This window comes from Catharus ustulatus, chromosome 3 (genome assembly GCF_009819885.2).
Source record: "Catharus ustulatus isolate bCatUst1 chromosome 3, bCatUst1.pri.v2, whole genome shotgun sequence".
Lineage (NCBI taxonomy): Eukaryota > Metazoa > Chordata > Aves > Passeriformes > Turdidae > Catharus > Catharus ustulatus.
In genome coordinates this window covers 2,395,846-2,411,282 of record NC_046223.1, presented here as the reverse complement: position 1 = coordinate 2,411,282, position 15,437 = coordinate 2,395,846, and the positions used below count along the sequence as shown (strand labels likewise).

At 43.7% G+C, this 15,437-nt stretch overlaps 1 long non-coding RNA gene across 5 annotated transcripts in view; it reads right to left on the bottom strand.

The window, feature by feature from the left end:
- Positions 1–213: 213 nt before the first annotated feature.
- LOC116994301 overlaps positions 214–15,437 on the bottom strand; it is a 144,477-nt gene continuing 129,253 nt past the window's right edge. For 3 of the 5 annotated variants that reach the window (XR_004417448.1, XR_006162946.1, XR_006162948.1), the window contains 2 exons: positions 7,329–8,664; positions 214–5,698 (listed from right to left, as the gene is read on the bottom strand). This is a non-coding gene — a long non-coding RNA (uncharacterized LOC116994301). The remainder of the gene's footprint in view (positions 5,699–7,328; positions 8,665–15,437) is intronic. The other 2 variants (XR_006162949.1, XR_006162947.1) reach the window with 2 other exon arrangements.

Genomic DNA, 15,437 nt, shown 5'->3' with positions numbered 1-15,437 from the left:
AAAAAAAGCCATGGTTTTTCTTTGCAAAGGATAACATTCATATGTTGGGGGGAACAGATGAAGGACCCCTTTTACCCTCCTCCTGACACTTGGGTCAGTGGCAAAGTGCAGATTTTTCTACATAACTTATTTATTGGTCTGATTGATTTCTTCTTCCTGAATTTGCCGCCAGTGCTGCCTTTTCAGAAGCGCTTTTGCATCCTTGCTGCCATGCAATACTTTGTTGTGCTCAATCCGTCTCACACTGGAGACTGTCTGTGCTTTGTTTGCATTTGTTTTATGGAGGACATGAGGTTTTCCTGTTGCTCATGTTCGATGCGGGTTGATAAGAACCAGATATTTGAAGAAATGGAGAAAAGCAGATTAAAGATTTCCTGTCCCCTCATGGCCAGTTTTCTCTTAGATGAAATGAAGGATTTGTGAGTGGGCATAAGTGAGTGATACAATCATGTTTCTACCAGAAAGTTTAACTGTATCAGTGGGCTGCATCTTAGCATTTTTGATAAAGATTGTCTTCTGAGAAGAATTAATGTATTTCTTACTCTTGCTGCTGATTTCATCCACATCAGTGGGTTTTATTTGCTTGCAAAAGATTTCTCAGAAGTAACTTTTCCTTACAAAAAGTGGTCATTAAAAAAAAAGAGAGAGTAACAAACCCCCACAAAAACAAGCAAAGAAAAACACCTGACAGCAGGGAAAACTGTGGCAGCTCTCCATGAATCTTCTTAAGCTCATACAATTTATAAGTATTTAATGTGATACCTTGTAGGAATAGACAGCAGCAGGTGACTGCAGTAACTTTGAAGAGCAGCTTCTTTCTGTCAATTCTTTTCCAGCCTGGCCCAACAACATTCCTACCAAAAACCACTTGCACAGCATCCCCTTTCCTTTCAGGAAAATCAGTATAGATTGGTAAGAATGCAGAGCAACATACAATTAAAAATTAATAGCAAAATGATTACATTATTCTCTTCTAGCAGAAAAACCCCTCTACCCTACAACAAAGGCCTTTAAAGCACTTTGGCTGTTTTCCAAAAGAGCTGATGAATGCTGCACCTAGCACTGCTGCCTGCTTTGCCAGGCAGGAATTGCTGGGTGTCCCTGGAGGAGCTGGGCAGGCAGCAGGGAAGGCTCAGCTCCAATTCCTGTGCCCTCAGAGCACTGCTGGGACCTGCCAGGAGAAGCTGGCAGCAGCATGGCAGGGCACTCCTTTGGATTATTCCAGTAATCTGGGACATTCCAACTGAGAGACAATGCCTGGGGAAGCCGGGAGAGAGGAATTCTTTGCTCCAAAACAAAGGCTTTGCAGTTACACAGATGACTCTGATCACAGAAGTATCCTGCATTAGGGCTTTCAGCCTGAGATAATTGACCTTGACATTGCTCTCAGCTGTGGGCACAGAACTCTTGGTGCAGTGACTTACCTTGAAGAACAGCATGTAACTGCACAGAATATTTACTTACTGTCTTTTTTTTAATTCTTGAAAACTCAGCACTGCAAGGACAAGTAGGCAGAAGTGTAGTGAGGGATGGAAGGTATTTTATGTGGATGAACACATGAAGAGGTGATTATGTATTGCTAAAAGTCTAATCCCTGGATAAACTACAGTTTGCTATTAATTCTTTGGACTTGCTTAGCTGCTACTTAACATTTCCACGACTTTACAATTATATTCTTGAGCTAAGAGTAACTTTTCAACAAAATGTGTAGGGATTAGAAACATTGATAATTATATTAATTAATATTAATGGGAGTGACAATATTTGTAGTCATATGACAAACATAAGGAAAGCAGGGCTTTAATTTTATCAATTAATTCTGTTTCTAATTGCTTTCACTATTCAATTGTCAGAACGTGTTCTCCTTGCAACAAGGAATGTGTTAAGCATGAAAAGCACAGACCAGAATTAAGAAGAAGAAGGAGGGCTCTGTGTTTGTATATGGTGCTGTCTGTTACCCAGAAGCATATTGAGCCTTCTCTGAGGGCTCTGGATTTTCCCTCTGTTTATTTTAAGTGCCAATCATCTGGAGTAATGGGTTCAGTCTCATTGAGCTGGGTTAGTGGGCAGAGAGCCGGTCAGGAGCAGGGAATGCCACTGACTGAAGAGCTGTCCAGGTTATCAGCTGTCCTTCCCATCCCTCCCATAGGTGCAGGAGGAGCTCGGGACATCAAGGCCAGCAGGCCTTGGCAGAGAGAGCTCAGTGTGTGTATCCAGTGACTCCTCAGATTTAGTGCCTTTGATGGCTCCAAGTTGTCTCTGGAGGAAGGCAGGGAGCTGCAGCCCATTGGCCTTAATCCTTCCCTGTGCTCCCGTATCTTTATACTGCTCCAGCAGCTCCACGCCGCCGTAAAACCAACACAATCCGCGCTCCGCTCCCTGGTGTGAGTGAAATCCCTCACCAGGCCCCTTGCTGAGCGCTGCAGCTGCCACTGAGGCTTCCTGGCACCAGGAGCAGGACAAGCCCCTCCCTGCAGAGCTGTCCAGAGCCCTGAGACACGGCTCCTGCTTGGTGTCCCCAAGGGCTGGGGCTGTGCAAACCCCAGCTATAGGGGTGGAGGCCTGGAAGTCCCCATGTCCTGAGACTGCTCTCAATGCAGGGAAGATTCCCCCTGCACAGAGCCCTCGCCACACAGCCATGCAAGAGGCCGATAAAACAAATAATGATGATCTCCTGGGGCAGCTGCAATAAACAATGCTGCCAGCTAAGAATGGTGCCTTTGATGGCTCTGCAGGCGAGAGCTCAGCCATCTCTCAGCTGCTGAACCCCAGCTCGCTGCCCTCGCAGGCTGCGCCAGCTGCTCCCGCAACGCTTCGGGGGCTGCTCTTCCTCTCGGCTCATCCCTCCTCCTCTCTTCCTCAGGATCTCACCAGGCCCTGTACAAGTAAGGGATGCTGTCACCCAGCACATGCTGCTTTGGTGGCCTCTGGCTTCTCCCACATTACCTGCGAGAAGTCGCCGCTGCCTGCTCAGCTGTGCTGATGTTGGTCTCTACTGGCCTGGAGAGTTCCTCACCAACACCCCAGGAAATTTGGGGGACTTGCTGATGAGGATGAGGGAATACCCCAGTTCATTTGCTTCTTGTGGGCTGGAGACCCTGCCCATGCCATTCCCCTCGTTGTGGACATGTGATGCTGATCCCCAGCACATCTGTATCTATGCATATTTTTAGGCTGAAATCAGGAAGCACAACTCCATCTTGCTGTGCAAGCCACACCATTGTCAAAGGGCACTGTCAGGGCAGATACACATCTTCTGTGCTGGTATAAACGCTGCTTGTTCCCCATATCCTCTTCAGGGGACAGAGTTCAGAATGAGCCCTTTTGTGTTTGTTTCCACTGCTCTGGGATGGAGCTGGGAGCCTTTGCTTTTCCCCGTCAGGAAGCACAGGTTTAACGTATCGAACACACCAGAATTGCTTAATGAGTGCTCGGTGAATATTAATAAAAGTTTGGACGTGACTCAGGCTACAATGGCTGAGAAGTTTGAAAGCTTTGGTTCAAGATTACAGGAGGCTGTGAGAAAATATGGTATCCAGCAGTTAGCATATAGTGTGGATATTTCACTATCCAGGGATCTCTAATTACTAATAATGTACAGGAACAGTATGATATGTCCTTACAATTGCAGAATCCTTTTCAAAGATAATCTTTAATAGTTTATTTGACAACCTGTAAAATTATAGAAAATTATTAGTCTTGGGAATTACAAAAATCCCCATAGTACAGTCAAACAATAAAATTATAATTACCTGTGGGTAATTGAAATTTAACTGTTTTTTTATTGTATATTACACATCAATAGCAACATAAGTTCAAGAGTGTCCCCCTCCCCTCCCTTTTCTTTTCCCTACAGAAGTGGGGAAAATGGACAACCCTGCTGGTATCTTGTGAGCCCTTGTCACAGAACAGAGCTTGAACAATTTCGATTAAAGCAGTATGTTCGAGACTGTCATTAGACCTGCATTAAATTACATATCTGGAATGTTAAAAATAAAGAGTACTGAAGCTTATTCACAGCTTCCTGTGGTAAAGTATGTAGTCAAGGTTTTTATTATCTTTAAAGTTCTTATTTTTCTCTTTTCTAAAACTTATTGTTTCATCAAACAAATACCTAGCACATTTAAGAACAGTGTGAGCACACGAGCAGAATTGCTGGAGCTGGGTAAGGCATTAGCGTGTTTCCATTCTGTGCTCACTTGTATTGTTTAGTGCTAACAATGGTAATTTATCAATTATACAGGAGGGAACAAAGCCCTTCACTGTCTCCCAGCTCCAGAAGTACCTGCTGCAAGGCCCTAGGCTGGAGACCCTCCCGGACCTTGGGAGGCACCATTTACCACGAGCATTTGCAGGGCCAGGATCTGCCTTGTCCCCTTGCAGTGACCCCATGGAGGCTGCTCAGTACTCAGCTCCAAGACTTCCATGGCTTTTTTCCTAAGCCAGAAAACTATAACCTTTTTTCTTTTTTCCTTCTGACCCAGGGACCTTAACAATGGCACATGACAGCCTGTTCTAGTCAGTGAGGCCATCTAGTCCATCTTGTCGTGTTATTTGTGGTGGCTTTAGAGACTTTCACACCCATCTGAAGGACAAACCCCAAGCTTTTGGATGCTGCTCAGCCAGGACAAACCCCAAAACATGGTATGTTTGACAATTGTCTGTACAGCAGCTTTGTTATGCACTGCTGAGATGCACAAAATCCTCTACAGAAGGATCAGACTGGCTACTTTCATTTGATTCTGTAAAGTGCTTTGTGATCATTATGTGGATATAACAGCACAAGTAAAAATATCTCTGTTTTATTAAGAGTTTCAATTAAAGTGTTTAATACACAGATTTTATCGTGAGAGAGGCATCACAAAGGCTGAGTACAACATAATGGCAAGCCACATATTGTTATGATTATCATTACTATTATTTATATATGATTACTGAAATACTAAGTGAAAACTGGGAAATGGAGTTCCTGAGCCCCAAGGAGCTCATAGTAACAGCTGTTTTTGGAGGATGCAACAATAGCAGACCAGCTCTGCTTCATGGAACAATTAATGGTGCATACAGCCCAGTCTGGAAATTCCTTATCCCGAATGGGTTTTCCCATTTGCAAAGATTAAAGAAGGTAAGATTTCAGTTGGATCCTGCCTCTTTTATTCTGGTGCCTCTTACGCTTCCCACTGCCTCTTTTCTCTGCCTGTTGGTGTGAAGGGCACCCCTGCACTTTAGAACTGTGATGTGTCTGTTTGTCCAGCAAAGCAGCTGGAACCTCCTCATCCAAGAGGTATTTGAATGCCTTTGCAAGGGAGAGATATTCTGCCTTCCTCACTTGTCCTTCCATCAGAGATTTTTAAGTGTCTCGGCCTCTGAAAATCTAAAGTGGAGCTTTCAATTGAGATTTAAACCGAGTGTAAATCTTTCAAAAGCAGAAAGCCCAAGAGGGGCTGTATCATCAGAGCAGGTAATGGGCTGAGCTGAGCTGAGCTGAGCTGAGCTGAGCTGAGCAGAGCAGAGGCAGGGCTGGCCCAAACCCGTGGTCCTTCCACCAAAGAGCCGTGGCCTTGTGTAACACAGAAAGCTCTGGCTTTGCCTGTTCCCTAATCCTGACCCTGGACCAACACCTGGAGGCTACAGGAAAGTTTTTCTCCATCCTTATCTTGACCATCATTCCCTGGCAGATTCCAGCTGCTGAGCTCAACACCTAAAAAAAAAAAGAAGAGTTGTCGTCCACTAGGATTTATATAGATGGGATGCTGGGAAGTTAAATCTTCCAACCACTACAGTGTACCACAGTGTAAGACAAAGAGCAGGAGATAAATTTTCCTGCCTTTGAAATTCCTGCTCATGTCACTCTCTGAGCTAATTTTTACCATTTTGACTCTGGTGAGAAGAGCTATTCCAACGTGAGCCTCTTACTCTGCACTGCAGTGCAGGGATGAAGCTAAGGATGAGCAATTGGAGCACTGTCAGGATTACACCCAGGTCACATTTTTCATTCTGCTAAAAGTTACATTTCTGACACAGGAATCAGGAAAATACATTGATGTAACATTGCAAAGGACCAAAAGGTTGTTATCTGCTCCCACCAATATAGAGAAACACAACCCTCCTGTTAAAGGGGAAATATTTTCCAGTGAAACCAAAAACTTTTGACATTGAGTGCAACATAATGGGAGGGCCCAAGAGGGGCTTTGGGGAGATTCTCAGGGAGAGGGGGCTTTCCATGGGCTTTTTTGCCCCTATCTGTAGGGTGAGCTCACAAATGTTTGGGTAGAGAGAGGGCAGCAGGCTTAAAAAAAAAAAAAAAGGAGGCTGGGTGGGGGGGGAATTGACTATGGCTATTTTTCTTTCTCTTGGATGAGGTTATAAGGTTAATAAAAGAGTTAATCCCAGCCTGCTCTGCAAAAGGGAACAGCTCACATTTGGGAGACTTCAAAAGGCTTCAGAGTGTCTGTGTGTGGATGTTGTTATTTCCTGTCAGGGCTATCCCAAGATGACGGGGGCTGGGAGCTGATTTTTGGAAGAGTTTGGCCTTTAACTAAATCAGCTGGAGTGAAAATAAAAAGGTTAGTATAAAATGATCTTGAGAGCAAACTCCAATAAAATTCTGGACATATTTTTGTTTTTTTTTTTCCTGTGAGAATCTAAAATTAAAACTTACTACAGAACAGTGGAAGCTGACCAGAGCATTCCAACCAGATGGCCCAGAGAATCTGGTTGGGTTTTTGTCCTTGTTTTTAAAAAATCATTACATGATTTTAATTTTTAAATATGTTAATGGTTTCAAACGAATAAAAAAAAAGTCAATTTAGGAAACATTCAGCAAATTTAAAAAAAAAAAAAAAAAAGGCAAGTATAGTAGGGAGAAAAACATTATCCTTTTACTGAATGGTTTGGTGGAAGCATAAAAGACCTGGAGAGCATTCTGGATGACAAACAATCTTGTGTTCAGGCATGGGAGATGTGGCCCAAGCCCTCTGGCTGAGTCTTTACTCAGCAGCCAAGCACGTTACGGGGGTGTTGCTGCCCTTTTTTAGAAGCGCAGATTTTGGCGTCGCAGTTTCAGGATTTGCTCCGCCTGCTCCGTGGTGCTGCTGGGATGGCAGCAGGCCAGGACAGAGCCAAGGCAGAGAGTGAGGAGTTACAGAACAGGGTTTTCCCACTGTGGGGTGTCCTCCCTGTTGCAGGACACACCTGAGGGTTGGGACTCTCCTGGTCCCTGTGCTTGGGCCCAGCTGATGCAGCACCAGGCAGTGATTTACAAGGAGAGCTGGGTGTCCATTTGCTTCCCAGCACTGAGGGAGTGATTACTGCACAGCACAGAAAATTACCTCAGGCCTTGTCAGGCTTTTCTGGAGAAATAAATTCCATAACCTGGGTTCCTTCTATCCTTCCCTGGCTTGGTGTCCCCCTGCACAGCTGAGGGTCCGTGCTCAGACGCAGAGTAAATGTTACAGTCGATATCCCTCGGCAGAGAAACTGCACTGCAATTTCTTTTTTTCTACTTTTCTTCCTCCTGCACGAGGCTCCTGTGCTACCAGCTAACCATTTCCTATAAGAAAATGGCATTGTGTTAAAGTTATATAGTGTATCATATTAAATTTTATAACAGTGCTTTGTGTTTTCAAAAGACTTTGGGGGGAAACAGCATCAATCAGGGAACCACATTTGATAGACTTGGAAGGGGCCTCCTGGGTCATTTTGTCCAAGACCTCTATGAAGCAGGAAAGCTTCTGCAAAATACCTTTCCCATAAATGTATCTAACCTTTCCTTAAAGACACTGAGTGATTGTGCCATAAATACCTCAAGCAGCTAAACCAGTCTGATTGACCTTACGATCAGAAAGTGTCTCCTAATACTGTATAGAAGGTACAATTTTCCATTCTTCCAGCCACAGCTAAGCAAGAAAAAAGGGCAAATACACAGTAATGGCCAACAACACAGACTGTGCAAACAGTTTTACTTTCACTTTACTGCCATCACCTACCATAAATCTGGATGTACCCACTGATACTTGGTTTCCCAGTGTAGTGTCTGCGATCCTTGCAGTATCCATCTCACTTTGACTTGTGGAGAGGCACCATTACAGAGTGTGGAAATAAGGAAGATGGACTAGCAGCACTTTCTGATTCAGGAAGCCATTTGAAACCTGGTGCTGTGTAGTTAAAGTGTTTATTTCTATTCTCTATTTATTAGAATTTGTGAGGTGTTTCTTGTCAGGACCATGGGAGTAGGGGAAGCACAAGGCTTTCTACAGCTCTGTCAGAGTGTCAGAGAATAACTTCTATTCTCCCCCAATAATTATGTACATTGAAAAATAAATACCTGGTAGTTTGACTGCAATAGCAGTGCCTTGTGTGCTGCTCTGCCTTCTTTTTCTCAGTGTGTATTAGAAGTGTCATTTTGGGTAGATGTGTTACTAAATCACAGACACACTCATTGCTGAGAGCTTCCTGAGCTGCACATAAACTATCTTTGGCTTGGATTTTTTTGTCTTTTTTGTTTTGTGGGGATTTTTTGGGGTTTTTTGGTCTTTTTTTGCAAGCACTGAAGGAAGGTGACAGAGCTGAAGGCCAGTTGTTCAACCAGCTCTTTTCATCAGGCGTCCCACAGTTGTACTTCTCCCTCACACAGGACTGCTGCAAAATGGGACAGGAAAGCAAGGCCTAGGAGCAAAAGACACAGAAAAGATGAGATAATTTAGAAAGAATATGGCAATGCTGAGTTTGAAGAAATGTCAGTGGCTCTGCATGTCCCTGCCCACAGTTTTTTGCTCTGTCTCCTTTATGCCTTGTGCCAATTCAGGCTGGTGGGTCTCAGCTCAGTGCTCATCATTTCTTCAAGGCCTTAAATAAGTCCTGAAAAACACAGGGTTTTTTTAAAGCCTTTATTTCTATAGAGTTAACTAAATGCTATCCATTCCCTGGTGTGCAAAGTTGTAAAATATTTGTCTAATATTTACTCACACAGAAATATGTGAAATTACACTAAAAATACTCCTCATCAGTTGTTAGGGGTTGTTAGGGCTGCTGAGATTGTGACCATTCAACCTGATAGTATAAAACTGCAAAATACCAGTGCCAAGAAAAACCCTGCCAGACCTTTTGTTTATTGTTTATATTCTCACACATTTCTTCCCATGGCATCACCAGATCAGGCTTCCCTCACCACCACAGTGTCGAGACAGCCCCAGCTCACCTCTCACTTTGCTCCTGAAATTCCAGCTGGAAGAGCAGCCCTTCCCTGCTTGGCTGAGTTGAACCCACAGCATTTGCTTCCATGGGATCCTGGTACTCCAAACCCTCCAACACATCCTCCTGCTGCTGCAGCCCCTCATATTCCCCATTTTCCTCTCAGTGCCCTCCAGTCCTTACATTATAAATACTAACTGGGGGGGGGGGAAGAGAAGCATATTTTATTCCTTTATGTTGGAAAGGAAATGAAGGCAAAGAGAGCTTTTTTTGTTCTTTTATCATTGTTGTTATTATTGAGAGAGGGTTTGTTTGGAGGTTTTTTTTAAATACAGACAAGTTCTAACCGGTACATGTGTGTGCTCTTAGGTACTCCTGAAAATAAAAAACACATTTGCATCACCTATGGTTAAAATACAGAAATTATATATCACAGAGATTTTCTGATCCTGTTCAGTGCACAAATGCCAATATGGGGTTCTATCTTGCAATCCATTTTGATATTTACAACAGAACATGGCATATCATTTAATTTAAATTTGCAGCATGCTCAGTGTAATTAATGCTGTGCAGTGCCTAGAAAATCCTGATTTCTTAATGTGGTACAATGCCTGCATGCTGAGAGCTTTTTTTTTTAAAACTACTGTATCATTTTGGAACATTAATGGGGAGGCACTGCCATTAAACAGGAAAAAAAAGAGCCAAGGCCACTTGGTCTTTATGAAACTTCCGTGCAGCTCCCCAAAATACGATGCAAAGTACAGGTTTGTTTTAGAAGAGGGGGAGAGTCAGAGATTTAATTTTCCCTTGACACAGCATGATGCCTGAATAGCCAGACAGCTATTCCTAAATTATGTGCATTTCATTCCTAGGAGCTGTGAGCATTTTGAATGGGCTGTTGTTAAATACAGTACACAAGCATAAATACTCCAGGGAACAGCTAGCTGAAATTTTGGCATGAGCAGAAATCTGATGTAGTATCTGAGCATGTAATAATAATGCATATTGATTTGTTGGGAGTGCTGGGAGAGGGGTTTGGTATTCTGGGATGAGAACTGTTAAACTTTAACATCTTGTGTGATGATAATGTGCTGTGGTATTTGTGTGCTGTGGGCTTGGCAGGGACAGAGAGGTTCACATGAAGCTTTAGACTTGGAGACTGGCAGGGTTCTGGTTTTGGAACCAAACACAAAAAACAGAGTGTGTGACGAAGATATTTATATATTACATATAAATGAAGCATGGAGAAATGGGAACCAGAAAGGGGATGTGTTTGGCAAGAAGGGTTGGGACCAAATGCCTTCAAGGGCAGGAGCTTTACTGCCACAGCTGCTTTGAGCTTGGGTGTGAGTTCACCTGCCTGAGGGGGCAGCTCTGTGATTGGTGCAAAAAGAAGAGAAAGGGGAAAAAACCCAAAACCCAGACAACATCCCCCTATCTTTTGGAAGGTATCAGTTTCTACTAGACTGTACTATAAAAGCACTTCTCATTGACCTGTTGAGAGCAAAACAAATTCTTCAAGTCCTCTGAATAAATCTGTTCCTATACATAATGCTTCAAATTCTCTGTTCTCATCTGACACCTGACAATTCCACCCTAAGAATAATTAGTCCTGCTTTGAACCTCTGCAAGCACTGTGGGAGGAGGGTGGGCACTTCATTGACTTGGATTGATTTTTGTAGGAAGCACATGAGACGGACTGGGTATCCGATGTTGCACCTGGGATACATCATCACACTCCTCAAGAACATCTGCAGGCCACAAGGAGGGTTCAGGAGGATGTGGAGGAGGCCCTCAAACAACCCCATCCCACCAAGGGGGACCTCTCAGCGTGGTCACCTTGGAGAGAGGCACCAGCTGGGACCACATTCATCGCCAGGTGGGATTTCAGGGGGTGGTGCCATGGCTCCTGTGGTGGAAGCCATCCCAAGCCACTGCACAGGCAGGAACCAAAGGGAACTCAAAGCAGCTTGACCAACATGTTGATCTCCTCACACTGTGGTGTAAGGCCTCAAGAAGGGCTATTGGGATGAGGGATTGGATGTTTCCATGCCTGGAACTGTGTTTTCCAGTGCTCTGGTTATTGGAGAGTGTTACGAGACAGGGCAGTGAAAGGATTTGTGAACTGGCTGCTTGGTTTGTGACAAAAACAGTGTCATTGATATTAATAGCTCTGAGCTCCAGTACAGACCTAAAAAGCCCAGGGAAATGGCAGAACAAAAGGAGACAGAAACAAGATGGCACTGAGGGTCTCCTCACCAGGGATGCTGATTAAGACGTGAGGCCGGGGCTGTCCCGCCCGGGTGTGGGTTTGGCTGGGGAAATCTCCCTCCTCCCGCCTGCCTCATCCATAATGAGGGAAGGAATAACTTTGCAGCACACTTTGCATTGGCATTGCATGCTAACTTCATTACTGTTTGCAACAGCCTGTGCAATCCTCAGAGGAAAGGAATAATAACAAAGAAAAAAATGATAATTACCAAGCACATAGTTTTCATCTATAATCTTCATTTCAGGATTCACTATTCCTGATGTCAATATTTTATAATGGAAGAATGAGATATGCTAAGTTTCTGTTTGATGGAAGTAAATTCAGATTTAATATTGCTGAGGAGCTGAATTTTTAATAGAGCAGAGCAGAGCAGTTTGTAGCCACTGCAGCCCCTGTTTGCGGCTCCTGCCGCTCCTTTGTACCGGCTCAGCGACGTTCCCATGACCAGGCAGAAAGATGGAAAGAAACTGCTCTGGATTTGCAGTGGGGTGACAGTACTGTGTCATTTAGCTCTGTCACGATAATTGGGAGTGTCACACAGTGAAGCAACATGACACACCCCTGGTAAATGAAGAGTTTTCAAAGTGATGTACAGCCCCTGTCAGCTGCCAAAGCTTTTGTTTGCTCACGGAGCCAGGCGGCATTTCCAGGAGGAAAACCGCACTGGAGAGGCACCCTTGGAAAGTTTGTTGTGAATTGATTTCCTCTGTGTTTTTGTAAAATGGAATAGAGCCTATGAACAGGAGAATATCCCCTTTTATCACACACTCCCTGCTTCCAACCTGCTGAGGACTTTCCACAAACTCTTTAGGAATTTACCTCTTTTTGTTAAATTGGGTTGGATCTCATTAATAAAAGAATGGTATAATGGAAAAGAGTTTCTAAAATTATACTGTAACCTAGAATTGCAGGATTCAGCTTTCTCTGCCTGAAGAAAAAAATTCTGAAGCATTAAACTTACTTTATCAAGCATTGCACCTGACATGCTCTCATAAATTTTACATACATTTTAACTTATTTTAATATTATGCAGGCTTGGTTTAAAATATTCCCATGAAGTACCTAAAATGAAGCTGCTCAGCCATAAATTAGAGCTAAAAAAATACTTGTCCCCCCCCCCCCCGCTCCATCAATATTTCTTTACTTAAAATCATGTGTTGTATGTAAGTTAAATTTTCCCTTGCTGAGATACTTTGTATATCTTAATAGGAACTACCACAGGCCCAGGGAGCTGTATTTCTGTAGGGTTACATTTACTTTTTTTTTTCTTTTTTAGAGATGTCTTGCCTAAAAGCAGCCAGCAGTAATCCTTTGTATGCCACAGTGCAGTGAGGGCTCACAATTAAACATGAGGCCATCTATCTATATCTATATCATCTATATCTATATCTATATATCTATATCTATATCTATATCTATATCTATATCTATATCTATATCTATATCTATATCTATATATCTATATCTAATCTGTATCTATATCTATATCTAATCATCATCTATATGTGTGTGCATATATCTCTGTATCTCTGTGTGTGTGTGTATACAGATATAAACAAACATTTATATCACAGTGTCACAGAATGGTTTGGGTTGGAAGGGACCTTAAAGCTCATCTCAGCCTCTGCCCCTGGCAGGGACACCTCCCACTGTCCCAGGTTGCTCCAAGCCCCATCCATTCTGGCCTTGAACAGGAATGGGGCAGCCACAGCACTCTGTGCCAGGGCTCCCCCACCCTAACAGGGAAGGGTTTTTTTTTCCTAGTAGCCAATTTAAACCTTCTCTCCATGAGAAGCCATTCCCCCTTGTCCTGTCACTCCAGGCCCTTGGAAACAGTCTCTCTCCACGTTCAGTTGCAGGCTCCCTTCAGGTACTGGAAGGCAATGGGGTGACTCCAAAGCCTTCTCTTTTCCAGGCTGGACAATCCCAATTCTGTCATCCTTTCCTCACAGGAGTGGTGCTCACCCCTCTAATCACCACCTCACATATATATTTGTGTATGTATCTATAGATCTTTTTTTTTTCTCCAGGAGCAGCCCTGTAGCAGCCACTGGAACTTCCCAGCTGGCAGCCCAGGTCCCCCTGCAGCAGGTACATCCCTGACAGCTCCTCACAAAGCCCCATTTGTGCCCCGATTTCTGGGGCTATTTCAAAGGCCAGGCTAGATTACACAAACATTTGGCTCCAGACATAACAGGGCTGTTGTGCAGCGCTGTCAGCCCGCCCGTGTGGGTCAGGCCATACTTGGGCAGCGCCGCAGCGCGCCGTGTCCCAGACACCGCACTGATTATGTCTGGATGCTCCTTATCTGATGGAGGAGCCGGCAGTGCTGCACATCTGTGCTCCGAGGCTCCACTGCTGCACTGCCATGCCAGTGTTTATTTTGCTTCTGCAAGTTAGTTTTCCTTGAGAAGCAGCAGGGGCCTTCTTCAATGAACTGAAAAATGTGTATTGTATGAAGGTCTGTGGAGGGTTTGCACCGTAGTTCAGTGGGCAAATGTGAACCCAGGGGATGACATTTCATTTAAACATTTGGTTTACATCTTTACATGCCAAAAATATTAATGTCTTGACTTTAGCAAACTCAATTCAGCACTTTTTTCTTTTTCCCCTTAAATGAAGTAATTATAGCCAAAACACTCTGTGGGTATTTGTTCTTCCTCCTCAAAGGTGGAGTTTCACACACGAACATTTGGTTTCGGGGCTGGAATTGTCAGTAGCTGCTCACTTGACACTTTCCCGTTAGTTTGTGTTGGAAACCACCAGGAGTTTCTTTCCTTGTGTTTATTGTGTTACCCTCAGCCCTTTGATCGGGACATCTTGGATAACAGCGAAGTCTAGCTCAGCGCCTGTTCCCTGTTTAAAAAAAAGTCAAGAATATGGTTTCTATCAAAGGATCTACAAAGACAGTTAATGTAATTGAGAAGCAGAAGGGCATTTATGGAAGTGCATCTGAATGTCCTCTTCACATGTAATTGCATCAGGAATTCTACATTAACATGCAAGTGCTGTCCGACGGGAGAAAAAAAAAAAAGCTTATTTTTAGGTAGAAGCCCTCAGTGGGCAGTAAATTACCCATAATCTCCCCCAAACTAGCAATTAGCCCTGTTTGCTGACTACCTGAATTGTTTCACAGTAGTTCAGCACAGTCTTACCAGTTATCACCATACTTATAATCAGAGATTCCGTGAATGATTCCCGCAGCTCCACATACTGCCTGCCTAAGGTCAGCCATAATAACAAATACATTTTATTTGCTTCTTTTGGCCCTTTGGAGCTGTTTTCTCAGGCTGCAATATGTGAGGAGAGCTGGTGCTGCCCTGCTGCTCAAATGGCAAGAATGTGAACAGGGAAAGCAATTCAGAGGGGTAGGTGTGCTTTGGTATTAGTTAATATTCATCTGCTTGTGTTATTTGTTATTTATTCCCTTATTAGCAGCCAGTCCTGCTCAGAGAGAGTGAACTTGCTCCCCGCTGCTGGGGTTTGCTCTTCAGAAATTCCGAGGCTGAAAGACATTTTTCAACACGAGCCTGCAACTGATGAGTGGAAAACTGGAAAGTATGGAAACAAAAACCTATGGAATTTTTTTTCCTTAAGGCGGCTGAGCAGTTTTCATATCCCCAAATACCCAGGCTTTGCCAAAATAGTAACTGAGCTTGGAAAACAGTAGCTGTGTTGCCAGCTTTAGCAGTAGAAACAATCATGGGCCTACACAAGCACACAAATACAAGCACGCACATCCTAAAGAAAGAAAACCAAGGGGAAGTGCAGCTGGTGAAGGATTTGAAACAGAAAACAGCAATGTTTGGACCCTGAGCATTAAAGGTGTGGTTTGTTTAAGGTGCACAACTTGTGAATAATGCTTTAATTTGTATATTATTTCTCAGGCAAAATCCAACTAAATGAACATAGTGGCACCATTTAAAGCCCATTTTCAGTGCCGGTTCTGTGTCACATTACAGAGACAGAGCTGTAT